The sequence below is a fragment of the Crocodylus siamensis genome, chromosome 6 (genome assembly GCF_052110815.1).
Source record: "Crocodylus siamensis isolate JL-2025a chromosome 6, ASM5211081v1, whole genome shotgun sequence".
Taxonomy (NCBI): Eukaryota; Metazoa; Chordata; order Crocodylia; family Crocodylidae; genus Crocodylus; species Crocodylus siamensis.
In genome coordinates, this window is record NC_143400.1 from 60,103,944 (window position 1) to 60,112,253 (window position 8,310).

Genomic DNA, 8,310 nt, shown 5'->3' on the forward strand with positions numbered 1-8,310 from the left:
CTATCCAGGGGCCTAAAAACATGAAATTTTAAAAAGCAGAGCAGGGCACAGTCCCGGACCGTGTCCTGAGGCAACCAGAGGCTGGGTCCTCCACAGAGACACTCTGGCTGCTAGAGCATCTCTGTGATTGGTCCTCACCCTGGTGCTGAAAACCTGGCCAGCCACACCATGTGTTCAGCACCAGGGCTCCAGTGCCGGTGCGTAAAAGGTGGGGGGGAGGGGACTATGGGGGGGATCCACTCTGGCCCCGCCCACTCCCCCAGCCTCCCCGACCCCTGCCCTGGCTGGCCCCTCCCCTCACCAGCCCCCCCCAAGGCCCCTGACCCCTGCCCTGACTGGCCCCAGCCCCCCCAAGCCCTCTAATCCCTGCTCCCCCACCCCATAGTTAAAAAAACAAAAACCCCAGCACTTACTGGCAGTTGTAGCTGCTGTCTGCCTGACTGGGGCCCCACCTGCACAGTGCGGGACAGGGTGACAGCCCAGCAGCCCCAGCCCAGGCTTTCCCACCCCTCCACGCTGCCCTGTGCTGCCGGGAGGGGCTCTGCCAGGAAGCCCTGGAGCCTCCCCACCCTGCTTCTAAGGTAAGCAGAGGCTTTTTTTTCTGTCTTTTTTTCTGGGTCTTTTGTTTTGTTTTTTTAAGTGAGGTGGCTGGGGTTGTGGGGGTAGCCGGGGGCTTGGGGGTGCAAGTTGGGGGGTGAGGCTGGGTGGGGCAGCCATTGGTGGGGCTAGGGGAGCAGGGGATGGGGATCGGTGGGGCAGCTATTGGGAGGGCTGCAACAGCAGGTGGGGGATGGGACCAGGTGGGGCAGCAATCAAGGGGCTGGGGTGGGGCATGTGGGCCTTGCAGGGGGCATGGTAGCCCCTGTTTGGGGGGGTGTACCCCTTGTGTGGGGGCCATACCCCTTGTGTGGGGGCCATAGCCCTGTTGGGGGGCCATAGCCCTTGTGTGGGGATCAAACCCCCTGTTGGGGAGGCTGAACTCCTTGTATGGGGCCCAAACCCCCTGTTGGGGAGCTGTACCCCTTGTGTGGGGGTCATTATCCCTGTGGGAGGGCAGCAAAATATATATTCATGAATTCGTGAAACATATTTAGAGTTCACTTTATTATTATGATAAGAGACATGCTTTAACAACTGATTACTGTTGCTGTCTCACTCTCTTTCTCTCTCTTTATATTGGTCTTTTGTTTTACTTGTGGAGGAACATGGATTTGGGGGTATTTTACAGAGTGACTTTGGGATTTTTTTTATCAGGGATTTTTCAGTTTTTCAATAAGGAACACCAGAATTCCTGCTAGGGCAGCCAGCGGCAGGACCCTGCCTGTTCAGAGCTGGCACCTTTGACGCAGCTGGCTGTGGCTGACCTCCTGACCAGTTAGGGTCAGGAGGACATGCTTTGACAGTTCAAAGCAGGCCACCACACCTGGAACATCTTCCGGGCGATAGCTGCCCAGATGGCTGGGCAGGGGGCACACGTAGCAGTAGTGCCGCACAGAGGCCAACTCCGCAACCACAGTCCACTGGCAGCTGGCCCAGAGGGGCAGATGCCTCTACTGGCTGTGCAGTCCCCATCTGGGTCTGGCAGGTGCACAGCAGGTCACAGCCATGCAGCAGCCTCCACTGCCAGACCCGTGCAGTGGGTAGAGGGTGCAGGGAACTCTCAGGGCTGCTTCAGCAGTCCAGCTAGCACAAGGGGTGGTGTCCCCAGGTACCAGTTGGCTGGGCTCCAAAAGCTCCTGAGTAGCCCTGAACTGCTTGCCAGGGTAGCTTTTTATACCGCTGGGGACAGCACAGGTGCAGGACAGGACAGAGCAGCTTTTTATAATGCTGGGGACAGCACAGGTGCTGGCCCTGGGCTCTAGCTCCCCTTGGCTGCATATCCGGGAGAAGCCAGGCAGGGTTATTTTGTCTCAAGTGGCACAATTTGCTCCACAACAAAGTGTGTGTCCGAGCACATGTGCTGAGGCAAAAAGCCCCAGCTCAAATCTGCACTGCTTCTATTTGAGCTGCTGCGAGCGCACACACTTGCATGTGTGGACACACCCTAAGAGTATAAATCCTCAGCTGGGGTATTTTTTTATAACTCCATTGAAATCAATTGGTTGTGACTGGTCACTCCTCTTCCATCATTCAAAAATTGAAGGGTAAATTTATCAACATGCATTGGTAACTAGTCAGATGAAGCCAAAGGCAAAAGGGGAGTATATAATGTTAACAAGCAGGACATCTGTTTTAGATGATGTAAAAAAACATTTCTCTTCAGGCATGTACTTTTGTAATTACCTCCTGACTATTCTGCATAACAATGAATTTCTATCCCCTTAATCTCAGATATAGTTACACTTCTATTACTGAGCCTTCATTAAATTGATTTGCAGAGTTTCAGGAAAGGAAACCATAATATTTTCTTTCTTGATTTTACTGTTAAAATCGTTTAAGAAATATAGAATAAAATAATTCAACTATCATTTCGGCCCACTGTTGTCATGAATTCTTGGAGCTTTGTCTAAATTGAATTGACTTCAGAAAAACTATTCTTGTCCATAAATACAGCTCAGCATGAATAAGATTTTCAGAAGCCTGTCTTTACCAACCATATTATAACCTTGTCTACTGTTGAACTTCCTGGATCAAATTATTACACATTGAAATGAGACATAGAATTACTTTGGAAATACTTTTAAAAGGATGAAAATGTTGTTTAGAAAGTTATCAGTTTAAAGCACGTGGAACAAAGGTGTCCATCATCATAATTATCATCATCATCGTCATCTTCATCTTCATCTCTCTACATCCACTTTCATAGATTTCATAGACATTAGGGCTGGAAGGGACCTCGGGAGATCATCGAGTCCAGCCCCCTGCCCAAAGGGCAGGAAGTCAGCTGGGGTCATAGGATCCCAGCAAGATAAGCATCCAATTTACTCTTGAAGGTCTTCAATGTAGGCGCTTGAACCACCTCCGCTGGCAGACTGTTCCAGACCTTGGGGGCTCGGACAGTAAAGAAATTCTTCCTTATGTCCAGCCTGAAACGGTCTTGCAGGAGTTTGTGACCGTTCGACCTCGTCATCCCATGGGGCGCTCTGGTGAACAGATGTTCCCCCAGATCCTGGTGGTCACCCCTGATAAACTTATAGGTGGCCATCAGATCACCCCTGAGCCTGCGCTTTTCCAGGCTAGAGTCCCATGGCTCTCAGCCTGTCATCGTAAGATCTGTTTTCCTGAGCTCTGATCATGTGCGTGGCTCTCCTCTGGACTCTCTCAAGCTTCTCCACATCCTTTTTGAATTGTGGAGCCCAAAACTGGACGCAGTACTCCAGCTGCGGCCTCACTAAGGCCGAGTACAAGGGGAGAATGACGTCCCGGGATTTGCTCGAGAAGCATCTATGGATGCACACCAGCATTTTGGTCGCTTTATTAGCCGCAGCATCGCATTGGAGGCTCATGTTCATCTTGTGGTTAATGATGACCCCCAAGTCTTTTTCTTCTGTAGTGCTATCCAACGTAGCACTGCCGAGCCTATAAGGGTGCTGCAGGTTTTTCCTCCCAAGGTGGAGAACCTTGCATTTTTCGGTGTTAAACACCATGAGGTTCTCATCTGCCCATTTGCTGAGCTTGTCCAGGTCAGCCTGGATCACCCGCCTATCTTCTGGCGTGGATGCTTTGCCCCAAAGTTTGGTGTCATCGGCGAACTTGGCCAGTCCACTCCTGACTTCAATGTCCACATCATTAATGAAGATGTTGAACAGTATGGGTCCCAGGACAGAGCCTTGAGGGACCCCACTGGTCACAGGGCACCACAATGAGTGACTGCCATCAATCACAACCCTCTGGGTCCGACCACGAAGCCAATTTCCCAGCCAGCGGATCGTGGTGGAGCCAAAGCCACAACCGGCCAGTTTGGCAAAGAGGTGATCATGGGATACCAGATCAAAAGCTTTTTTGAAGTCAAGATATATGACATCAATCTCTTCTCCCTTGTCCAGGTGATAGGTCACCTGATCATAGAAGGAAATGAGATTGGTCAAACAAGACCTACCCGCAACAAACCCATGCTGGCTGTCCCTTAGAATGTTAGCCTGGGCCAGTCCCTCAAGGATGGCCTCCTTAATAAACTTTTCTAAGATCTTCCCCAGGATAGAAGTCAGGCTAATGGGCCTGTAGTTAGCCGGATCTACTCTCCTCCCTTTCTTGAAGATCGGCACCACATTGGCCTTCTTCCAGTCTTCGGGCACTACACCAGAGCGCCAGGAGTTTTCAAAGCACTTTGTGCTTCACCTTGGCCATTTGAGACACCAGTAATAGATCTTTCCAAAAAACTAAATCTATGCCTCTCAGATACATTTTAAGATGATAGATTTTATAGAACCAACTGTATGAACTCTCACAGAAAAAAATATAAAGAATACACCCCCCCATTAGAAGTGCATTTCTCTCAAAAACTACTCTCCCTCTGGCTTAACTATTGTTTTATTCAAGAGAAATCTACCTAACAGCTATAAAAAGTGAACTTGGGAACAAAAATTCATCATCTGGCTGGACACTAAGAACCAAGGACTCACCATAGATATTGCTTTTATGGGACCTTATAATCTACCTGAAGTTGAGAATGACCCTCCTCCATTTTGATAAGATGAGAATGACCCTCCTGGATTTTCCAGTACTCAGTTTCTTTTCTTCTATTAATTGTTTGTCTGCTACAAATTTTCTCTCATCCCCTCCTACAAGTGTTTTTTAATTGGCTTATTCTGGTTGACCTGAGAAAGAATGTCTTTCATCCAAAAGCTTGTTTATCTCTACCACAATTATACATTTGGTCCAATAAAATATATTACCCTAAGAAAAAAAATCCAATAAAAGATATCACCCTGAGAAATCCTTCACTGTCTCACAACTTCTGGACCATCATGGCTACAACATCACTCATGCACTACAAAAATTAAGTAGTAACTTTTAGCTGTCACTTTAAGCCATATGTTCAGCAGACAATGATGCAACAGACGGTATGTATATATTACAGGATTCTTCAGTGACTTTCCCAGCACTCTGCTAACAAATTTGCAAAGCAATAGTAGCATCTGCTTGGTCCCTACTAATGCTTCAGCCCATGCCACAGAAAGCAGGTTTTCTGTTACAACAAAAAACTAAGCAGTATATTTACCCAGTCATTTATCACAGTATCATAGGGCCACTCGCATGGTCAAGGGGCAGCAGGGCAGGTCCTACAAAGAGAGGCTAAAGGGCCTGAACCTGTTCAGCCTCCACAAGAGAAGGCTGAGAAACTCACCAGGGGGACCAGCAGGGATTGGGGGAGGCTCTGTTCCCCCAGGCACCAGGGAGGAAAATTATTCAAAAACTAAACAGCAAGAGCCACTAGGAATACAGGCCACAAATTGTTAGAGAGAAGGTTCAGGCTGGACATCAGGAGACATTTCTTTACAGTTAGGGCTGCCGGGCTCTGGAATGGGCTCCCAAGTGAGGTGGTACTCTCTTACCTTGGGGGTCTTCAAGAGGAGGCTGGACAGATATTTGGCTGGGGTGATATGACCCTGGCACCTGTTCCTGCCCAGGGCAGGGGGTCGGACCTGATGATCTGTTTAAGTCTCTTCTGACCCCAAATACTATGATAGTATGATATTATCATTTGGAATAAACATGTTTACCATTTTAATTATATTATAGAAACTACATTCTTTTCCATTATACCAGGTGGGAAGAAGTATAGAACAAGCACATCCTGTTAGTTCCTGGCAAGCCCACAGAGGCCCACCAAGTCTGATGCACACAGTGAGTATTCACAGGCAAGTGGAATAGAAAAGTCACTGGTTTTTTTAACTTCTAATAAAAAAGACCACTCAGCAAAATCTGAGGGTTCCCTTCCAAACTGTAATCCCCAAATTCTCCATGTTTTTGCTTGGTTGCAATCCCCCTTTTCACTAAAGTTTGCCGGCAATAAACAGTTCAGGCTAGTATTTCAGTTCCCTAATGTATCACAGATATCTTGTGGAGAAGTCCCTAAGGCTGTATGTGATCCAGTTTTTCCCATCAGTAAAATGGAGATAAACGGTATTTTTTTTCACTGCCAAGGGAGCTGGCAAGGTATATCTATTCAGGACTGCAATGCACTCAGATACTATAGAAATGGATGACACATTTTTTATGAGAAAAGCCAAATTTGAAGGGAGGAAAATTATTCAAAAACTAAACAGCAAGAGTTTGAAAAATGTTATGGCAGATGTCAGTAGTGTCATATCTCAAGATAACTAAAATTTGCATGAGACATTATCTGGGGAAAATACGCTTTATAGGTGTTGGAGTGTTACTATTATTGAAGATCTGAGCATAATTAATTAAAATGTGGCTGATTTTGTCATTCCAATTTAAAAGCATTACATAATGTCATACTGTAGATTTTACTTTTTAAAAATATCTTGCTAAACAGAATAATGAGAACAAACAGTCCAGGTTAAGCAATTCAAAGCCGTGAAACTCTTTCTGCTGATGTTCGATACAGTTAAAGGCAATGTTGTAACAAATATTATGAGGTCTGTCACTGCTTGTCATTGGTATTGAAAGAACAAGGTCTCTAGGGCTTACTGTTGACAGCACTGAAAGAAACAGCTTCACCTGGAAGCACATTAATTCATCTCAGTGAACATTTTAGACTGGAAACTCTCCTACAGATATGGTTGCTTTCCCCACTAATTAAACAAAACTGTAATGAGATCAGTCCTTCATTATTGCCAGTTTCACATATTGCATGCACAAATGCAACTCTGCTACATAGCAACAGTGATAACTAAATATCAAGGTAGGACAGGCTTGGGGGTGGGAGGGAGGATGAAACACCAAGAAATGACAATTTTCAAAGCATAATTACTATTAATTTTCTCTTGACTTCTTGTATCAATAATAATGTCTACTGCTTGACGGGCTACTATTTTAGTCACAGTTTAAGATGACAGGAGCACCATTAGTTCCAGTGAATAGCTTCACTTTATCTATGTTTCCTAAATCCTATTATTTATCTAATGCACTTACATGGATTCCCATGACATTAATACCTAAGTGCCTTGGTTTTTACTGTATTTATCCTCAGAACTCCATATGAAAAAAGATAATGGCACTTTCCTACAGATTTTACAGATAGGGATTGGATGCAAAGTCTAAGACAGGCCCAGGGTCACAAAGGTTGTTTGTAGGGGAACAGGAATTGAGCAGGTGCTTCCCACAGCCCAGGCCAGCATTAGTCACTGTAATAGCCTTCTCCAGTGTGCCATGGACCTTCCAAAATAAACTTTAAAAATGTAATAATAAACTGTAATTCAAAATTAAACTTCAGATTTTCTAGCCAATAGGGTCTTCCACAAGATGGGAAGTTACTCTGTTGCCCGAAATCATGAGGCCTCCTACAGTTAATCATCTAAGGCAGAGGTGGGCAAAATACAACCTGCAGGCTGCATCCAGCCCATGAGGCCATTCTATCTGGCCCACAGGGCCCCTGAACAATTTAGAAAATTAATATTTCTCTGCCCTTGGTTCCTGTAAAAAACGACAGGAACCAAGGGCAGTAGGACCCAGGGGAAGCCCTGGTGGGCTCCCACAACAGCAGGGCCTACCTGGCCTCACCCCCCGCCCCCCCCAGCCGGAAGCCCCAGCAGGGGCTTCAGGCCCAGGACCACGTGGCTGCCCCGTGCTAGAACCTCAGGTAAGGAGGAAGTGGGGGGGAGGGCAGGGGAGGACCCCAGGCAGGGAAGGAGCCCAGGGAAAAGTGGCCCAGGGAAAAGCTGAGTGTGGGGGTGGAAAAGTGGCCCCTCACCCGCCCCATGGCTGGCACCCCATGCTGCAGCCGCTCACAGCCCACGTGGGGCTGCCTGTGCCTGCTCCGGACAGCCCTGTGTGGACTGCGAGTGGCTGCAGCAGGGAGAACCAGCCACAGGGCAGGGCAAGGGCCACTTCCCCCTGCACCCATGCTCAGCTTTTCCCTGGGCTCCTTCCCTACTCCTTCCTGGCACAGAGAAAAGCAGCCCTTCCCCACCCCATGACAGACACTCCCTGCTGCAGCCACTCACAGCCCACACAGGGCTGTCAGGACCAGGCACAGGCAGCCCCAGGTGGGCTGTGAGCAGCTGCAGCATGGGGCGCCAGGCACAGGGCGAGTGAGGGGCCAGTTTTTCAACCTCACTCTCAGCACCACCTTGTAACCCAGCCCCACCACCAGCCCAGACCCTGTGCAGCTCTGGGCTCACTTGTCAAGGCTGCGTGTGGAGACAGTAGCTGTGGCCCCCCCACTTGCCATGCTGGGCAGTG